The sequence below is a fragment of the Cupressus sempervirens genome, chromosome 4 (genome assembly GCF_028749045.1).
Source record: "Cupressus sempervirens isolate cs-2001-9-10 chromosome 4, ASM2874904v1, whole genome shotgun sequence".
In the NCBI taxonomy this organism is placed as follows: domain Eukaryota; kingdom Viridiplantae; phylum Streptophyta; class Pinopsida; order Cupressales; family Cupressaceae; genus Cupressus; species Cupressus sempervirens.
Window position 1 is genome coordinate 762581868 of NC_143121.1, and position 20301 is coordinate 762602168.

Sequence of the window (20301 nt, forward strand, 5' to 3'; positions counted from 1 at the left end):
AATGAAATACCAGGTCTTCTATGTACTATATATTATAATTTTCCAATCATAGATCTATAGAATGTTTGATTCACGTCAATTGAATCATCATTCTTTGACCATTTGTGTCCTGTCACCATAGGTGTACTTATTGGTTTGGAATCCTCCAATAGAAAAGTTCTCAATATTTCTTTGACATATTTTGATTGAGTGATTTATATACCATATTTCATCTGATATACTTACAAACCCACAAAGAACTTGATCTCTCTAAACATAGACATCTCAAATTCTTGCTTCATTTCATTTGCAAAAGCCTTGCATAAATCATCTTGACCTCCAAACATGATATCATCAACAAAAATTTCAGATAACAAAATACTTTTCCTTTTTCTGTCTTCATGTACAGATTGTTGTTATCATAAGTCCTCTCAAATCTAATCTTCACAAGATAATTATGAAGTTTATCATACCATGCTCTTGGTGTCTGTTTCAAACCATGTAGAGTTTTGTGTAATCTACATACCATGTTCTTATTGTTAACATCAACAAAACCTTATGGTTGCTCTATGTAAACTTCTTCCTCCAATATGCCACTCAGAAATGCAGATTTAACATCCATTTGATAAATTTTGAAACCTTTGTATGCAAAATAAGCAAGTAAGTTTCTTACTCCTTCCAATCTAGCAACATGAGCAAATGTCTCTCCATAGTCAATTCCTTCTTCTTGTGCATATGCTTTGCAAACTAATCTTGCTTTGTTCCTTGTAACTTCACTATTTTCATCTAGCTTATTTCTGAATACCGACTTGGTGCCAATCACATAATTGTCTTATGGTCTAGGAACTAGAGTTCATGTTTTGTTTTTCTCAATTTGTTCAATCTCTTTTTTCATGGCTTTACTCCAGTCTACATCTTCTAAGGCATCTCTTACTGATTTGGGTTCCTTCATGCTTATTAAACATGTATCATTTCTCAATCTATTGCTTATCATTGGTCTAGCACCTTTGTCTCCAATAATTTGTGTATTAAGATGATGTCTCTTGACATATTTGGACAATCTTGGTTCAAATCTAGTTTCTTCATTTGGTCTTTCAACTTCAGAGTCACTGTGTACATCTTTGCCAAGTAGCTTAGCATCTCTACTCATCTCAAAATTAGAATGTACTTCAACTTCATTCTATAACTCAACATTTGAATGTAGCTCAGTTCATGAATGCAACTCGACATTCATAGTATGCGACTCAGCAGTCACTGAAACTTGTTGTTGGTTTGTAGCTTGATTTGCAACATCTTCTTCAGTAGGCATACCTTCATAAAAGTATGTAAATGATTTGTATTCCTCTGGTTCTTTCATAGGTTTAGCCTCATATAGTTCTGTATATTCGTCAGAATTTACATTTTCACTTTCCACAACTTTTTTGGTGTTAGTATTTAAACACTTATAAGCTTTACTTCTTGTGGAATAGCCTAGGAATATGCCTTCTTCACTTTTTGCATCTAGTTTACCATTCTTGAAGTCTTTAAGAATGTAACATTTGCTTCCAAATACCTTAAAATATTTTACATTGGGTGAGTATCCATACCATAATTCAAAAGGTGTTGAGTGAGTACCTTTCTTGACTTGTACATAGTTCAAGGTATAGACAACTATACTTACAACTTCTCTCTAGTAGTTTAAAGCAACATTTTTCTCCATCATGAGTGTTCTAGCACAGTCCATTATAGATCTATTCCTCCTTTCAAAAATTCCATTTTGTGGAGGGGTTCTAGGGGTAGATGTCTATCTTTTGATTCCCTTGTCATTACAGATTATCTCAAACTCATTTAATTAAATTCTCCTCCTTTGTCAGATCTCAAACACTTTAAACTTTTACCTATTTCCTTCTCAACTCTTGCTAAGTACCACTTGAACATTTGGAAAGCATCAAAGTTTTGTTTTAGAAACATAATTGTCATCATTATAGAATAATCATCAACAAACAGTATAATGTAATTATCTCCTATGTGGCTTTGCACATCAATTGGTCCACACAAGTCAGTATGAACAATCTCTAGTATATCTTTGGAGGTATGAGCTTTACTCTTAAAACTTGACTTTGTCATTTTGCCTAACTGACATTGTTTGCACATTATATTATTAGGCTTCTTCAACTTAGGAAAACCTCTAACTTTTCTCATGTTAATAATACTAACCAAGTTATCAAAATTAACATGACATAACCTATTGTGCCATAGCCACACATCATCAAATTTTACAACTAGACAAGTAACATCATTTATGTCAAGATAAAATAGATTACTCCTAGTCTGATCACCCTTTTCAATTAGTTTTCCATTTGTGTCATATATCTTAGCAATCTTGTTTTCAAAGTCAACCTTACAGCCTGAATTATTCAGTTGTGACACACTCAAGAGATTATAGTTAAGTCCTTCAACATAGTAAGCATTGCCACATAAAATCTTATATATGAGTTTGATATAACTTTTTCCTTTTATGAAACATGGTGCATCATTACCAAATCTTACACTATTTTCATCATAACAATTTAGGGTAATGAACTTACTTTTGTCTCCAGTAATGCGATGTGAACACCCATTGTCAATGATCCATTTGTCATTCTTGTTCATACAAGTCATAAGTGTAGTTGCCTCATCTTCATCAGATTCATCCTTCATTGCAACATACACCACATCATCATCATGTTTATTAGATTCATCTTTTGTTTCCTCTTCAGAAATGTAGCAAGACTTTTTTCCTTTGTCTTTATAATCCTTGTTGTCTTCATCTCTTCTACTTTTGTATTTGTCACCACCTCTATAGTTCTTCTTCTATGGACATCTAGCAACAATATGACCAACCTCATTGCAATTGAAACAAATGATAGGTAATTTACCTTTGAACTTTCCTTTACCTTTGTGGAATCTTCTTACCAGTACTGCTTCAAGTTGTTCTACATCCTCCTCATTTGTATCACTGTCATTGGATACATACTTTATCTTTTTTTTCTTCTTCTTCTCATTAGGTTCCTTCAATGAAACCTTAGCTTTGAAAGTAGATTCAATATTCTCAAGTTTTTAATTATCAAATTTAGATAGCTCAAAAGCAGTGAGTCTACCTACTAGACCTTCAAGTGATAGATTATTCCCTGGTATACATATCAGTTCTTGAATTGTCAAAACTCTAATAACATATATAGGCAGTAGTGTTCTTAAAACTTTGCTAAGTACACTGTCATCATCTATTTTTCCATCAACTCCTCTTATTGAATTAACAACTTCTTTTATCCTTGTCACATATTGAGCAATATTTTCACCTTCTTCCATTCTCATATCATCAAACTTACATATGAGACTTTCAACTTTGGCTCTTAGAACATTAATGTCTCCTCCATAGATAGTGGTTAAGGCATCCCACATTTTCTTTGCATATCAAGACCTTTGATATCATCAAATTCAACATAGCTCAGGGCAAAGGCAATCTTAAGCATTGCCAGATTATTTTCTTTCTTCATTTTCATATCTTCAGTAGTTGGGGCTCCAGTAGGATCGAGATGCTTATTATTAATGGTGGATTGTGCATGATCTCCAAGTCCTCCAAGGTGTAGCTTCATCAAACTTTTCCATGCAGGAGAGTTATCTCTATTAAGCTTGGGTACTTCTCTTTTTGACATCTTGATCTTTGTGCTTCTAGTACCTTCAAACTAGTCATCTTAAGCAGATGGCTCTGATACCAATTGTTAGAATACTTTACAATAACTAAGAGGGCGGGGGGGGGGGGGGGGGGAGTGAATCAATTATCCAAGGTCCAAATGTATAAATAAAACTTTTCATAGCTTAGTGAACCCATAAAACATTTATCATCATGCATGCATCCATAAGATTATGAAATCACTTAAAACTTGTAGGTTACTATCAAATAAATTTGTAGAAATGTAAACATGAAACATAACAGATTCAACAACACATTTGACACAATGATTTACATGGAAACCCAATTTAGGAAAAACCACCAGTAACATGTTACTCTTTCACTCTTCTAAAGTGATGCCCCGTGAAAGGCCAACCCTATTAAAGGTTACAATATAGACTGTTACATGTGATCTTGTTAAAGGATTTCAATTACCCTATTAGGAGTGAGCCTTATTAGAGGACTTTAGACCATTCACTTCAAATGTCACTTGATTAAAGGATTTACAAATGACTATTATATCAACCTTAATCCAAAGGATTTACCCTAGACTGATATAATTATTAGAGAGTAACAACACAACTTGATCTGATAAAAACTTATAACTCCATTTGCAGATTACAAATCTTTATTTCAATCCTCCATTCTACTTGGTCTTCACACATTTAAGCTCTAATAGGTTGTTCACCCTTCAAGAATTCATACCCTTAAGCCTTCTAGCTTAACATGCCAATGCAGACTCCTTTCTTAGGTCACTTGATGAAGCAAAACCCTTGACTCCTTGTCTTCCTTAGGTTCTCACATATGACAACCTTTGCTTTTGACCAAGCATTCCTATAAATTTAGGGTTAGGATAAATTAGAATCTACCCCATATTTCATATCTCTTCTACAAAGTTCTCCTTCAATTCTCTTTGAATTAGCCTCAAAATGGTTTATCTTGAATTCTGTGCCACCAGCTCATCAATCTTACCAAGACAACAAACTTGTTGGCTTAGATCCATCAAATTTATGATCTTTCAAATAATGTAGCCACTCAACATTGACTTGCTTCTAATGCTTGACACATACTACATTGCTCGACATCCTCTATAAAATCACTTAGCATGAACTAAAATTTACTGGTGCTCGACATCAACTAAACTTTACTCAACATCCACTATTTTTCTCGGTATACACTAGAATAGACTTTTACTTGGCTCAAACTAATTTTCTGCTTGGCTTGCACTGACTTTTCTCGACACCTACTATCTACTTAGTCAAGCTTGGCAGACAAACTTTATTTAACTTGTTCTTCTATACTTGCTTAGTGTAACTAGCCTTTGTAACCTTAAGTAGATTATCAATTCATCATGCTATCACTATCTTAACTGATTCTTGTACACCTTTACACATCATAACTCAACCTTTCCTCTAGGTGCTATTGTTACATGTTTTGATCAAAGCCTCTTCATCAATCAAATAAGTGATAGTACTTAAATCATATAAGCAGTTTTCTTACCAGTAAATAGTAGGTTTGACATCAGTGACAAAACAATGATTGAAACATATTAATCATAATTGTGTCAATCTATTCTCCAGAGTCTCCTTCTTCAACAATCTTCCTCAATCTATTCTTAACATGTCCTTCAACTTATCTCTTTCTTTAATAAGGAGATCAATTTATTCAAGACCTTCTTTAAGGTTCTTCATCAATTGTTCCACATCCATAGGTAACTTACTCAAGTTGTTAAGCCTCTTCAAAATAACCAAGCTTTGATACCAATTGTTAGAAATAAGGATTACTGGGGGGGGGAGTGAATAAATAATCTACAAACTTTAGTCGCCAACTGGATATTATCTTTTACTTTAAACCATGCATAACAAAGCAATAAAGTAATGCTGAACAGTAATAGTAACAATGCACAAAGATAACTCATAACACCATATTTTGTTAACTAGGGAAACCCTGGCCAAGGGAAAACCCCGGTGGGGATGATACCCACTAATTAATATACTGATATATAAGTTCCTTGTTAGAGGATGGATCCTATTAGGAGTCAATGAGAAAATTCAATACAAGGAGTCCCTATTAAAAGACTTTGAATCCCTATTAGGAGATTCCAACCCTGTTAGGAATTGTAGTATAGTAGATGCAAGATGAGCCCACTGTCCAAACATGCACTTCTAATTACAAGAAGAGCTCACTGCTCAAACAAGTAATCAGACTAAATATAAGTACTGTATCTTCTTCCTTGACTGATCTCTGATCTTCAACTTGATCTCGAATCACCAAATAGCTCATATAAAACTTCACATATATCACTTTCATAAGAATTCACATATAATCACAATTACAAGATATCAATTGCAATCATAATCACAATCTTACAATTCGCACTTTCCAATCTTACCGCAAAATATCCTTTGCATAAATACCATGCCTTTTCACAAATTGTTGCTGGGTTGGTTAAGACCACAATCTATTTTTCCAACTCAGAGTAAACATCTAGGATGTCTGCCCTAATTGGACAAGTAATTATCTTGTAAACAAAATAATTAGTTCCTTCAATTCCGCTGTCCTATTTCGCTTCAAACATGATTATCTATGTTTTGTATAGTTCGTACTAACTTTTGAGGTTATACACGTCATCACTAACATATATACTATCTCCATCTAACTTCGTTAGTCATAATATGATGTCAACAACAAGTTACAAACAAAACAATACATTGTTGTAAACCAAATTCTATACTTAGACAATTTTCTGATTACCAAACACTAAGTATCTTTATTTCTAAGGTTTCCTGTGAACATGTACATCATGTATTGCCATAAATGACAACAATTACATATCACTATTAGCCAATTGTCGACATAATCTGCTTCCAATTCTCACCCAATACACAAAAATCTAAAATGACTATTCAAATTTTGATATTTTGCAAAAGTTGTAAAGTTGACTTTACAATTGTGCAACAAATTTTTTTTTGCAATTTTGCAGTTTTTGGCAACTTATGAACAAAACTATGCAATGCATGATCAAACACCTTCAAATTTCTTATAAATATTCCAAAACCATCCTTATACCATAAAACCCAAATATGAGACTTTGACTAGTTGTTGACCAATGTTGACTTCCATTGACCAATGAGAAACTATGCAACAACTTATCAAATAACAAAAATGCAACATGAATTGATCCCAAAAGAGAATTTCACCAAAATGCAACCATATAAAGACCAAAAATCCAAAATTAAAAGATAAATTGACATGATTCCCCATGATGCTCCTACATCATATTCCCCATGACAGAAAAACTCAAGTGCCTTGAGTTGCTAGTTCCTACAAAGTGGCTCCATACTTGATAATATCATGCTCTAACATCCACACCACCTCAACTTCAAGAAGACCCTTCCATTTGACCAAATTCTCTTTATATGTGTCCTTCCTTGTCTTCTTGATCACCTTTGTGTCAAGGATGTATCAAATTTTTCATGGTCTTTTAAGGTGGTAAGTCTTTAACCCATTCCACATCCTCTAAGGTGTCCTCTTCATTTCTTTGATCACTAGCCACATTATCTCCCTTGTACAATGTGTGAAATCCCTATACCAGGTGGAAGCTCTGTTTCAGATGCATTCTCATCATACTTGTGAAGAATTTTGGATGGAACTATCTTCTTCATAATATCCTTACCATATTGACCTTGAAGAAGTGTTTTCTTCCTCAAATATACAAACACCAAATCACCAAATTTTAAATGTTTCTCCTTTCTTGTTTTATCTTCCCTTTCTTTGTACCTTTCCATTGATTTCTCCAATTGAGGTTTTACTTTTTCATGAGTAATTTTTATAGCTTGTGCAAAAGTTTCTTCTGTTGCACTTATACCCTTCATGTTATGTATATCCCTTAACTTCATGTGACTTCTAGGGTGGAAGCCATATACAACTCCAAATAGAGTCTTACTAGTAGACGTATTGATTGAATCATTATAGGCATAATTTTCTTGGCTTAAAACTAATCCCAAGCTATTCCATGTTGTTTTGTTAGGCATATCAATAGGTTTCCAAGTGTCATATTCACAACTTCTATTTGGTCATCCATTTGTCGATGGTAGTCTAAAGAAAATGTGACCTGAGTTCCTATTTTCTTCCACAGGGTCCTCCAAAAGTTTCCCACAAACTTAGTATCCATGTCAGTCACAATGGATAGTGGCAAGCCATGGATCCTAACCATCTCCTTAAAGAATAAATTTGCAACTTGATATGCATCATGATTGCTTCTACATGACACAAAATGAGCCATCTTGATAAACTTTTCAACCACCACAAAAACCATATTAATTCCTTTAGAAGTGTTATTTAGTCCTAAAAAAAAATCCATATTAATGCTATCACATGATATATTGGAATTGAAAGAGGTTGATATAAGTTAGAAGATGATCCCTTGGCCCTTTGAAAAATTCAACAACACTCAACATACCTCCTTAATTCCCTCTGCAAACTAGACCAGTAGTAATACCTTTCAACCTGCTCTAAAGTTTTATCTTCTCTACCCCATTATGTTTTTCCTTCATAATATTCTCCCTTGTGGAAGATTTAGGAATTCATAACCTACTTCCTTTAAAATAGAGCCCTTTTGGAAACATAAAATTAGAGAAATCACCATGAAAAGTGTTAGCAAAATTAGAACACACTTTATTAGCCAAACATTTTCTTAGCATCATTCAATTTTTTTGAGAAAAAGGCTATAGGGTTCCCTTCTTGGCTTAAGGTTGCTCCAATATCTTGCTTGCTAGCACCATACTTAACCTCAAACACCTATCAAGGTCTAGTAAAACATGAGTAGATATTTCTTCTCCTCAAGCCTTTGCATCACCAACCTCAAATTTTCAAGGTGCTCATCCTTTGACTTGCTAAACACCAAAATATCATCAAGATACACAAAGACAATTTGACCAATGAATTGAACCAAAACCTCATTCATAAATCTCATAAAGGTGCTATGGACATTGATAAACCCAAATGGCATAAAAATCCATTTATACAACCCCTCGTTAGTCTTGAAAGTTGTCTTCCATTCATGTCCTTGTCTAATTCTTATATTATGATAACTTGATTTGAGGCCATTCTTTAAGTACTAAAAATATCCACTTAGGTAATCCAATAGGTCCTCTATCCTTGGCATGGGGAACCTATACCTTACTGTGATTTTGTTAATGGCCCTGGAACCCTCACAGCCTCCAATTTCCATCTTTCTTAGGGGTCAAAAGTGATGACATTGTATAAGGACTTAGAGTTTTCCTTATCAATATTTTGTCAAGAATGTCCTATACTTGCTTACTGATTTCAACATGTTGTTGTGGTGTCAACTTATAGGAAATCTTGTTGGGCAATGTAGCACCTAGCATTAGGTCTATTAGGTAGCTTATGCTTCTCATAGGTTACAAACTATTAGACTATTCCCCTACAACAATGTTAGGAAAATGTCTAAGAAAATTTTCCACCTCCTTTGGTATTGGCTCCTACTTCTTAATATCTTCCTTGGAATTGACCACCACTACATTTGGAAATCCTCTCCCTTAGTCGTACTCAATAAATCTTTACCCCCAACCAAAATCAAAGAAGATTCTCCCTTCTTCTTACAATATTGTTTAGGTAATGAATCATTTTAAAATTTCTTATCATTCTTAGATACCATGTATTTGTTCTTTTTTACCATCATGTTGTTCCTTTACATAAAATTTCCAAGGTCTTCCTAGGATTAAGCATCTATATGAATTATTACAAAAAGTATTATATCCCTATGCTTACATATTTCAAACTCCACCCAAGCCTTCTACTCAATAGTATAACTTTAACTATTTATTAAGCCAAGATATCTCATGGGGTAATGTATGAGGGGACCTCATAAGCTTACATTTCTCCAATATTTTAGTAGACACAACATTTCTACTTGACCCTAAATCCACAATAATTTTACATAACTTACCATAAGCTTTTCTTTACATTATAAACATATACTTTCTTTATGGTGGCTCCTAATTGAATGGGACCTTCAAGACTATCCTCTTGATCATCATATTCTAATCATTAGTGACTTGTGTTGCACTCCAAATTGGAGTATTTACGCTATTACTACTTCCTTCATCCTCCATTAACAACTGGTTTCTCCCATCTCCATCTGTAGGTGATGTAGTTGTTTTACTTGGGCATTGATTCTTCATGTGCCCATACTAACAACAATTGAATTTTTTTTCCATAGAACTCAATATTTCCTTTGCCTGATACCCCAGTGTTCCCTCTACCTTTTTTTACCATTTTCCTCTGAAATTGTGTCCCCCTATGCTACTTTGTTTACCCCTACTTTCATTGCTCTAATTCACATCTCCACTTCTTCATCATGTACTAAAATGATTTCTTCCCCTAATAGTATTTCTACTTCCTATGCCTCTTCTACCATGCTCACTCTTCCTCTTGAGCTTCACTTTAGCCTTGATGACTAATTGGAAGCAATCATCTACTACTTATGGAAGAAACAAATTTATTTCATCTTGAATATTGTATCTTAACCCATTCACAATCTTGGTTACCAAATTTTTTGGTCTTCATTGTGGCATTCCCTCATGCTCAATCTATTAAAAATATTCAACATAGGTAGCAACATCTTAATCCCTCTAAATATGGTTGTAAAATTTTCTAATCATTTGCACCTCAAATTCTATAGACATGAATTCAACTCTCATCATGCCTATCAGTCTATTCTATTTTGCAATGGTCCTTTTACCATTCCTTTGTCTTTCATTTTGGGTGAAATCCCACCATATGAGGGAAGATCCCTTAAGTTTGGTTCTTGCATATTTAACTTTATTTTATTCTTCCACATTACTTAGATCAAAATTATTATCCATGACTTCTATATTATCTGTCAACTCGTTAGTGTCCATCTTATCAGTAAAGATAGGTATGTCCACTTGAAAACCTTCTTTATTTGACTCATTATTTCATATAGAAAGGATTATATAGCCTCTTCTTCAGTAGCTAACCTTGGATCCACATGTTCTTGATTCTTCTCTTTTGCCCCTTATTTTTCTTCTTCTACCTCTTCTTGCTCTTCTTCACTATCTAATTGAATATCCTTCTTGGCCTTCATCTTGGCCAACTTATTTTTCCATCTATCTTCCCATTTTTCACAAACCTCTTTTCCATTTTTCGAACCACCTTCTCAAACTTCTTAACTTCCTTAGCATACATCTTGACTAAAAACTCGATTAGACAACACTTGGTATGGCTATGATACCAATTTGATACAAGTAAGGTTAATGCAAAGTCTAAACCGGTCTAGGTTAGTTCCACTAGCCACCAAATGCTCTCTGTTGTGATTTGGAGCCCAATCAGACTAGAGTTTTATTTGACATGATTTTCTCCCCATATTATTTCTACGAGGGTTAGGGGGCAACGACCCCAAGACAAGGTCAAGGCCAGATATGGCATGCTATGGTATGCTATGGTCAAGGCCATATTATTCAACTGTAGGAAGCTTGATGTATGCTATGGTATGCACAAGGCTAGATATTTCACATGTAGTGGGAGTTGTTAGTAGGTATACAAGTCATCTAGGGTTTGAACATTGGAATGCAATTAATTACATTCTCAAATATTTGAGAGGAACATCCAGTAAGTCTCTACATTTTGGGGGCTCTACTACTGATTTACATGGCTATGTTGACTCAAATTTGGTAGGGGATATTGATACTAGGAAAAGTACTATAGGTTATGTATTTACTGTTGGTGGAGTAGCAGTGAGCTGGGTTTCTAGGTTATAGAAGGTTTATGCTTTATCCACTATAGAGGTAGAGTATGTTTTTTCTATAGAGGTAGCCAAAGAGATGATATGGCTTCAATTCTTCATGGAAGAGTTGGGACACCCATAGATGGATAATTATTTGTTCATAGATAGCTAGAGTGTCATTCATCTTGCAAAGAATTTAACTCTACATTCAAAGACAAAATACATACAATTACAGTACCATTTCATTCGATCAGTTTTGGATGATGGATAATTAAAGTTAGAGAAGATACATATAAATGATAATCCAACAGATATATTTACCAAGGTAGTAACAAGAGAGAAGTTGAAATCCTCTTCAACTTCGGTTGGTCATCTCAACTAAATAGAATAAAAGAACAATAGAGTCCAGGGTGGTTTGATATTCTAGTGGGAGCTACAAGTTTAGCAGTGCTATGATTAGTCTCCAAGTAGGAGGTTATTATTGTGGAGTCTGATCAGTCTCCAAGTGGGAAATTATTTTGATATGGAGCCTAATCACACTTAGAGGTTTATTCAGTGTGGTTTTGTCCCCATATTATTTCTACAGGGGTTTGGAGGCAACGCCCCCAAGATAGGGTCAAGGGGCAGCACCCCTGCAAGGTCCTGAGGTAGCGCCCCAGGTGTGTTCCTTGTTGTAGTACAAGGTGGGTTGAGGGGCAATGCCCCCGAGGGGGTTTTCGAGGGCAATGCCCCCATGGGGGTTTTTGGGGGCAATGTCCCCGAAGCCAAAAATGACCTTATATTAAAAATGGTGTCAATTTCTATTTTCCTATTGGATGACTTATTATAGCCCTAATTTTGTAAGTAGTAAAAAGCTTGTATAAAAAGGCTTAGGGTTAGGGATTTAATAAAGTAATGGTGATATTGTAGCTTCTTGTAGTGGTATTGAGCTGTAAGGGATTATGGATTGTAATCACAAGATAATATTGGTTATATTTGTATGTAACTGTTATTTCTCTCTAAGGTTAATCCTAACACTCCCAATGCATGCCAGGACCCAAGTTAGTAGGTGAATAAATTTCCCAATCCACCTAACTCCAACATACCATTTTTGCCCACTCATATACTAACAACTCACTATAGCTCTAATTTAACTCCTTACCTGCCTTCAACCCTTACAGGCCACCCTAGGATATTGATACAATTACCATTTCAATTCTAAAAAGAGGCAAAGTAGAGGCATTATACATATTATTTGATCGGTTTCCAATTGTTCCCCAAGTTTCAACCCTTAACTCCAATACCCACACCAATATCTTGCACCAAGGCCTAACAATACCTGATAGAATTAGGCCTCCAAATCCATTTTTTTTGAAATGTCCCTTCCTCTAATTTTATATGATATTTCAAGCCTCTAATCAGATCTTTAATATCAAACAACCAATCTTTCAAAGATCCACTAATTTCTCAATAAACCCCAAATCGGGTATGCCGAAAATAGTGCCAAAAACTTCACAGCTTCACATATTATTAGTAAATATGAAACTGAAAATTTTTATAGAAATTTCAGCAGTATAACAGCCTACAAAATGACATTTTCAGATCTGTATGACATTTACACAACAGCTCCCAAACAGAGGATAAAAACAATGCTCATTGGGCTCCCGAAAACAACATAGAATAGCCTGAAAACACCACAAAAACACTAATAATCTATCACAGAAGTATAATCATGACCAAATATATATATTCAGCTCTATTTTAACCTCTAAAAGTTTGAAATACAGCAGCAACCCAAACTGATATGAAATACTCAACCGAAAACACCAAACTCTTACAAAAAACACACCCGAAAAACCACAAATCTGCACTGTTCAGCACAAAGGCAAACTCTGCATGAGCATGCACATGGAATGGATTCAAAATCCTATCCTTATCCTTCTTGGAAACTTTCAAACTCCTGTTCTTGGGTCTCCTTCTCCACAGGTTTGGCAGCCTCTGAAGAATAACAAAGAAATGAGCAAAAATCAAGTTCTGGAATCGGCCCAAAATGCCTCCAAACCCCTTAAAAGAGGGCATAACCCTAACTCACATCCAAGAGGGGTTAATTAAAACATATTTTAATAATAATTTTCATTTATTAGTCCATTAGCTTCCAAAGATTATCCCCTTTTTTCGAAACTTCACCTTTTTGGGCCTGCCTGCCTTAGAAAAGATTATTATTTTTAATTATTTGAAAAGGGCACATGACAAGTCCTCCCCTTCCAAATATTGCTTGTCCTTAAGCAATGGCTGAACAATAAACCAATCAATCCACCTGGATCCCAAACGTAGTCATGAACTATACTATTGCCAATTAACACAGGCTCCTATAATATCCTCTGCAATATAACCAAGAGGAATCCATAATCAAACTGACAATTACTGCTCAACCAATCTCCAAAATCACAACTTCCACAATCATAAACCCACAAGACACAAACTCTTAGAACATCAAAACCCAAGTAAAGTGGATAAATCAAACTGCCAACATAGTAAATACCATCAACGCATCCCACTGGCCTATACGGAATGTACAATCCAACTCTGCAACAATGGTGAATGCTCTCAAATGAAACTGTATCAAGTATGGAGAATCCACACACTATAAAACTCATGTAGTCAACACAACTCTACAGATCACCAACCACTATCTCATAACCATAACTCCCATGCACCCCTGATGGTGAAAAGCCAACACAAGATAAACAACAAGAAATGGAACCCAAACCAAACTTGCCTGCCATCAACTCCTCAACACAAGGATCAAATGCTAACTAATGTACATACCCTGCAATATAATGTTGATAAAAAAAACCAACCTCAGTCAACAACTCACCATGAACAAGTGATACAACCCACTATGACTGATTACCAGCTAAGTCAGGAGATGTCATAGCCAAAGGAGTAGAATCAATAACAACACCCACTGAAGCATCACTCCAAAACTCCTGCTCTAAGTCATGTATTATCAAGATGTCAACAACAGAACCTATCACCATGTCGTGCCCATCACAACTCTCATCCCGAGGCGTCAAACTATCCCATAATTGATGATAAGCACTAGGAACCAAAATACATCTCTGTATCATCATCTCATCAACATGGTCATCAAAGGTGAATTGATGAGCATACCTCACAATGTAATGTTGATAGAATGCACCAATCTCAGTCAATGGCTTAGACTGCAATCCAAATGTAACTAACTGCAATTGATCACTAACAAAGTTGGAACTGACTACTACCTCTGAAGACATTGCCAACGGAGTAGTATTACTAGTAGGAATCGTGCCAACTGTCGGCTCACCAACATCACACATGGTCTTTGATACAATATCTCTAATTTTTGTGCCATTAGTACTAGAGGTCACCACCATGTCAGGCATACCACAACAATCTACTGCAACACCCAACTCAACTGAACCTAACTTTAGTGGGGATGAACCTGATATGCCAATGTTAGTATCAAGGATGGATGCATCCCTATCTCCGTTGTCTTTGACAATCTCGACCATGGACATCCTCAGATCACTAGACACCATAGCTTGTGACTATACATAATCTGGTAAAGACTGTAGTTGCTCTAACTCCATGGTCACCTTAGCCAAATGAAACTGTGACTCCTTGAAGCCAATTGTGTACTCTCAAGAATCTTAGAAGTCACCTCAAGCTGCTGAGTAAGCTCATTCACCTCATCTTCCTTGGCCAACAATGCATCATATGCTGTACTGCCCCACTCCATAAGATAATCTCTGTCGGCTACCAACTGCATATAATCCTATCTCAAAATTCGGATAGCCTCCCATAAAGAGTGGAACTCTGTCAAGGAAAAATAACTGCCTCCCTGCTCATCACTAGTAGGAGAACCCCATCCATAAATTGCTAAAAATTGACGAGCAGCATCAAAATGTTAGCAAGCCATAGCAATGTCTCGCTCACTAACTCTCAACTGACTAGACACATGATGGCACTGGCTAGATTGTATCCTACAAACCTCCTCCAATGCACTGTCTAAAGGAGCATCCTCAAGGTTACTGGTCTCTAGAGTATTACCATCCATATCATGCGAATCAACTCCAAAGCTCATATCAACATACGGAGTATCAAAAAATGTAGCACTACTATCCAACTCCTCTGTACCAAAAGAAACCACCAAGGAAACTAAGTCTTCAAAATTGCCTACTGCATCCTCTTGGATGTCATTAATGCCAATATGATCCTGGGACTCATCTGTACACACTGCCAAATATGAAAGATCATCAACACATTCCAGCAAGTATGGTCAACTGGATATATGAACAAAGCCCAACACTGGTGTATAAAAACTAATACCAACATTGGATAAGCTCCTGGCACAAGAAAAGACAACACCATGCAATTTGCTAATCAAATCCATGATAGCACCCAAACAATCACTGCTACCAAAAAGTGTTAAAGATTTCCAGTCAACTGAATCCCAAATGCCAATATAACAATCTTGAGTCCATATCCGTAAACTATAATCAACTTGTAACTCAAGCAAACTCCTCACCTGAGTAATATGACCAACACCAACTAACTCCACATACCTGTCTGACATTGTCCCTGTATCTTGGATGTGAATGCAAGATGAACTCGCAACATTATCAACGACCACATATGATCTACCATTTGCAGAAAGCTGAGTATCAGGAGTGCAAGATGAAACTAAACTCAACTCCATGCCATGCTTATCCCCATGTCTCTCCCAGTCTTGTAATGCCAATGGAGTATTCACTAAAGAAGTTCTAGTGTCCTCAAGCTCGTGAGAAAGCCTATCAACTTCCTCCTCCTTCCTCCTCAAGGCATCTGAATAGTCTTCGAAAAGGCTAAGAAGATGGTCACGATGTGATAGAAGATGTAAATAACTCAACTTCATCATTCCCATTCCTTCCCTAATTACCTGTAAGTCAACAGAAGAAGACTTTGCCTGAACTCCCTTATGTCTACCGTGTAACTGAATCATCCGAATGTGATCCTCTATCATATCTCGCATCCTGTCATGATGAGATAATGAAGTCATAATACTATCTTTGTTCACCTTCAGCTGGCTAGACAAATCATGTGAAGTACTACCTGCCTCAACCTCATGTGACGAAGCATCTAACTATGCCTGGTACTCTTTCTCAACAAAGTCATAAATGCTCAATGTCTACTCATCTCTACCAGGTATCTCACCATCATGCACCACAACATCCTCATAATCATCATCTAAACCGACTACCTCCTGTGGCAGAGTAGAATCTGAGACCTCTGCTTAGCTATACGCTAGTTTCTCAAACTCCTCATGCAAGTTCTTGGTAATTCTGTCATCTGCCCTGTGAGAAAATCTGCCAAATAGAAATCCAATCAACTTATCCACCTTAGCTGGGTCGAACAACATGTCATTCATCATACAGTGGTGCTCAACCAATTGTTCAGACATGTCATGGCTTATTTTCCTAAGTTTATCTCGAATGTCTAAATAACCATCCTTTCTACTATTCTGACTCTAGATATCAATTGTCCAAGATCATGTCCTCTGAGACTCTGTACTATACCTGTCCATTCTGGTTAAAGTAGAGTGTAACCCCAATAGGTTATAACTTCTTCAAACACCAAGAACTAACATGCAAATGATTAGAAGTAGCATGCAACCATAGATTTTGACATGCAGCTGATTAGAAGCAACATGCAACCACCAAATTCACCAAGAACTAACATGAAAATGATTAGAAGTAGCATGCAACCATAAATTTTGACATGCAACTGATTAGAAGCAACATGCAACCATAAATTATGACATGCAACATTTGGGTAGTTGTCAAAACTGACATGCAAACTTCTACAAACCCTCAGGCTGGCAAGATCATAGCTCTGATACCACTGAAATGTCCCTTCCTCTGATTTTATATGATATTTCAAGCCTCTAATCAGATCTTTAAGATCAAATAACCAATCTTTCAAAGATCCACTAATTTCTCAATAAACCCCAAATCGGGTATGCCGAAAATAGTGCCAAAAATTTCATAGCTTCACATATTATTAGTAAATCTGAAAGTGGACATTTTTATATAAATTTCAGCAGTATAACAGCCTAAAAAATGACATTTTCAGATCTGTATAACATTTACACAACAGCTCCCAAACGGAGGATTAAAACAATGCTCATCGGGCTCCCGAAAATAACATAGAATAGCCCGGAAACACCACAAAAACACTAATAATCTATCACAGAAGTATAATCACGACCAAATATATATATTCAGCTCTATTTTAACATCTAAAAGTCTGAAATATAGCAGCAACCCAAACTGATATGAAATACTCAACCGAAAACACCAAACTCTTACAAAAAACACACCCGAAAAATCACAAATCTGCACTGTTCAGCACAAAGGCAAACTTTGCATGAGCATGCACATGGAATGGCTTCAAAATCCCATCCTTAGCCTTCTTGGAAACTTGAAAATTCCCGTTCTTGGGTCTCCTTCTCCACAGGTTTGGCAGCCTCTGAAGAATAACAAAGGAATGAGCAAAAATCAAGTTCTGGAATCAGCCCAAAATGCCTCCAAACCCCTTAAAAGAGGGCATAACCCTAACTCACGTCCAAGAGGGGTTAATTAAAACATATTTTAATAATAATTTTCATTTATTAGTCCATTAGCTTCCAAATATTATCCCCTTTTTCCGAAACTTCACCTTTTTGGGCCTGCCTGCCTTAGAAAAGATTATTATTTTTAATTATTTGAAAAGGGGACATGAAATTTTTCCTAATAACCTTAATTTTTTTCACAACACTTTGAACCTCTAATGACTTCCTACACCCTCAAAACTCTCTACTACTATAGCTTTCATCATTCATGGGCATGACCAAACAGTAATTTGTTTTAATGGTGCATTTAGGAGTAGGCCATATTGATGAACCCCAATCATAGGCATGTACAAGACCAAAAGACACAAAATATTCCACAAAGGTCAAAAATTCAATTATCTAATCTAAAAAGAGGTGCGTGGAGTGTATATAATTAAATCCTTCACATATTAAAACCATTAATCAACAAATATGTTCAAGGAAATCTTGAGTTTAAGGTCAATAACCACTAACTAGTAATCACAATCATACAAAAACATTAGTTTCTCCTCCAAAAATCTTTCCAAAAGCTTCATTAACCTCAAAATTTTTTAAACAATGTGAGGAATGACTACTCACATTACCATGCTCATTCAATACATAAAAATCCAAAATAATTATTCAACTTCTGATACTTTGTAAAAGTTGCAAAGTTGAAACTTTGCAACAATTTTTTTGCAATTTTGCATTTTTTGACAACTTATGAACAAAACTATGCAAGACATGATCAAACACCTCCAAATGGCTTACAAACATGGAGAAACTATCCCTATACCTTAAACACCCACAAATGAGACTTTGACTACCTATTGACTAATATTGACTTCCATTGACCAATGAGCAACTATGCATAAAATGATGCAACAACTTGGAAAATAAAAAATCAACATGAACTGATCCCAGAAGTAAATTTCACCTAAATGAAACCATCTAAAGACCTCAAAGCCAAAATTGAAGGAGAAATTGACATGATTCCCATTGATGCACCTACATCAATATAGCTGATACATATTCATTAAACAAAAAAAATCAAGTATGGATGCTTAATATATAAATAACCAAAGCATAAGTAGATACAAGTTACATTGAAGGATGATGTAACATCATGAAGATCTCACAAGCAAGTGACTACAACTTTGTTTCCACTTTGTACTTACACTACTGGGAAACAACACATTTTAGTGGTGTATTTTAGCATAACATCATATAATCATATGATTAAGCATTTAAATAACCATTCTCAAGCATTTGAGCATATATCTACCGAAGGTGAAATACATATATCTATAGTGTAAAAGGTCACCATAAATGAATCCAATAACTTCCATTGAATAAAATATAACCTGTGGTCCAAGTCTGAATACAAAACAAACTAGGTATCATCATGTAGTATCATACCACATCACCATTTCATATCTCACAAGCAAGTGACTACAACTCTGTTTCCACTTTGTACTTACACCACTAGGAAACAACACATAGTAGTGGTGTATTTTAGCATAACATCATATAATCATATGATAAAGCATTTAAATAACCATTCTCAAGCATTTGAGCATTTATCTGCCAAAGGTGAAAGACATATATCTATAGTGTAAAAGGTCACCATAAATGAATCTAATAACTTCCATTGAATAAAATATAACTTGTGGTCCAAGTTTGAATACAAAACAAACTAGGTATCATCATATAGTATCATATCACATCACCAAGATCAACATCAAGAAGGTGGAAGACAAGGAGCAGAGGAAGGAAAAAAGAAACATAATCATCAAAGTCCCAGCCAACAGAGAGAGAGAGACGACAAGGATTGGAAAGCGTAAAAGGAAAAGCTTGGAAGACAACATAATCAAATAGGGGGAGGAAAGAGAGAAGTTGGAGGAGGACCCCATTGACAGACCGTAGCAGGAACATGACTAGGGATATAATGAAGTGGGCACCAACACTTATAGATGTTCAATCACTCGGAAGAATAGGAAGGTGGTATGGTAGAATTTTGACCATGCTTTGGCCAATTTAGGATTGAAAAGGGAACTTATTAGAACCCAAGTTAGAGAGAATGAAGAAGATAGCATTCAGGTGGAAGAGCTAATTGATCCAGCCTTGGTTATCCTCAGTGATATTGCCAGGGAGAATCTGGAGATGGATGTTCTGAATAATGTAAAAAATAGTGCAGTGGATAGCTATAGGACCACTAAATGGATGTACCAT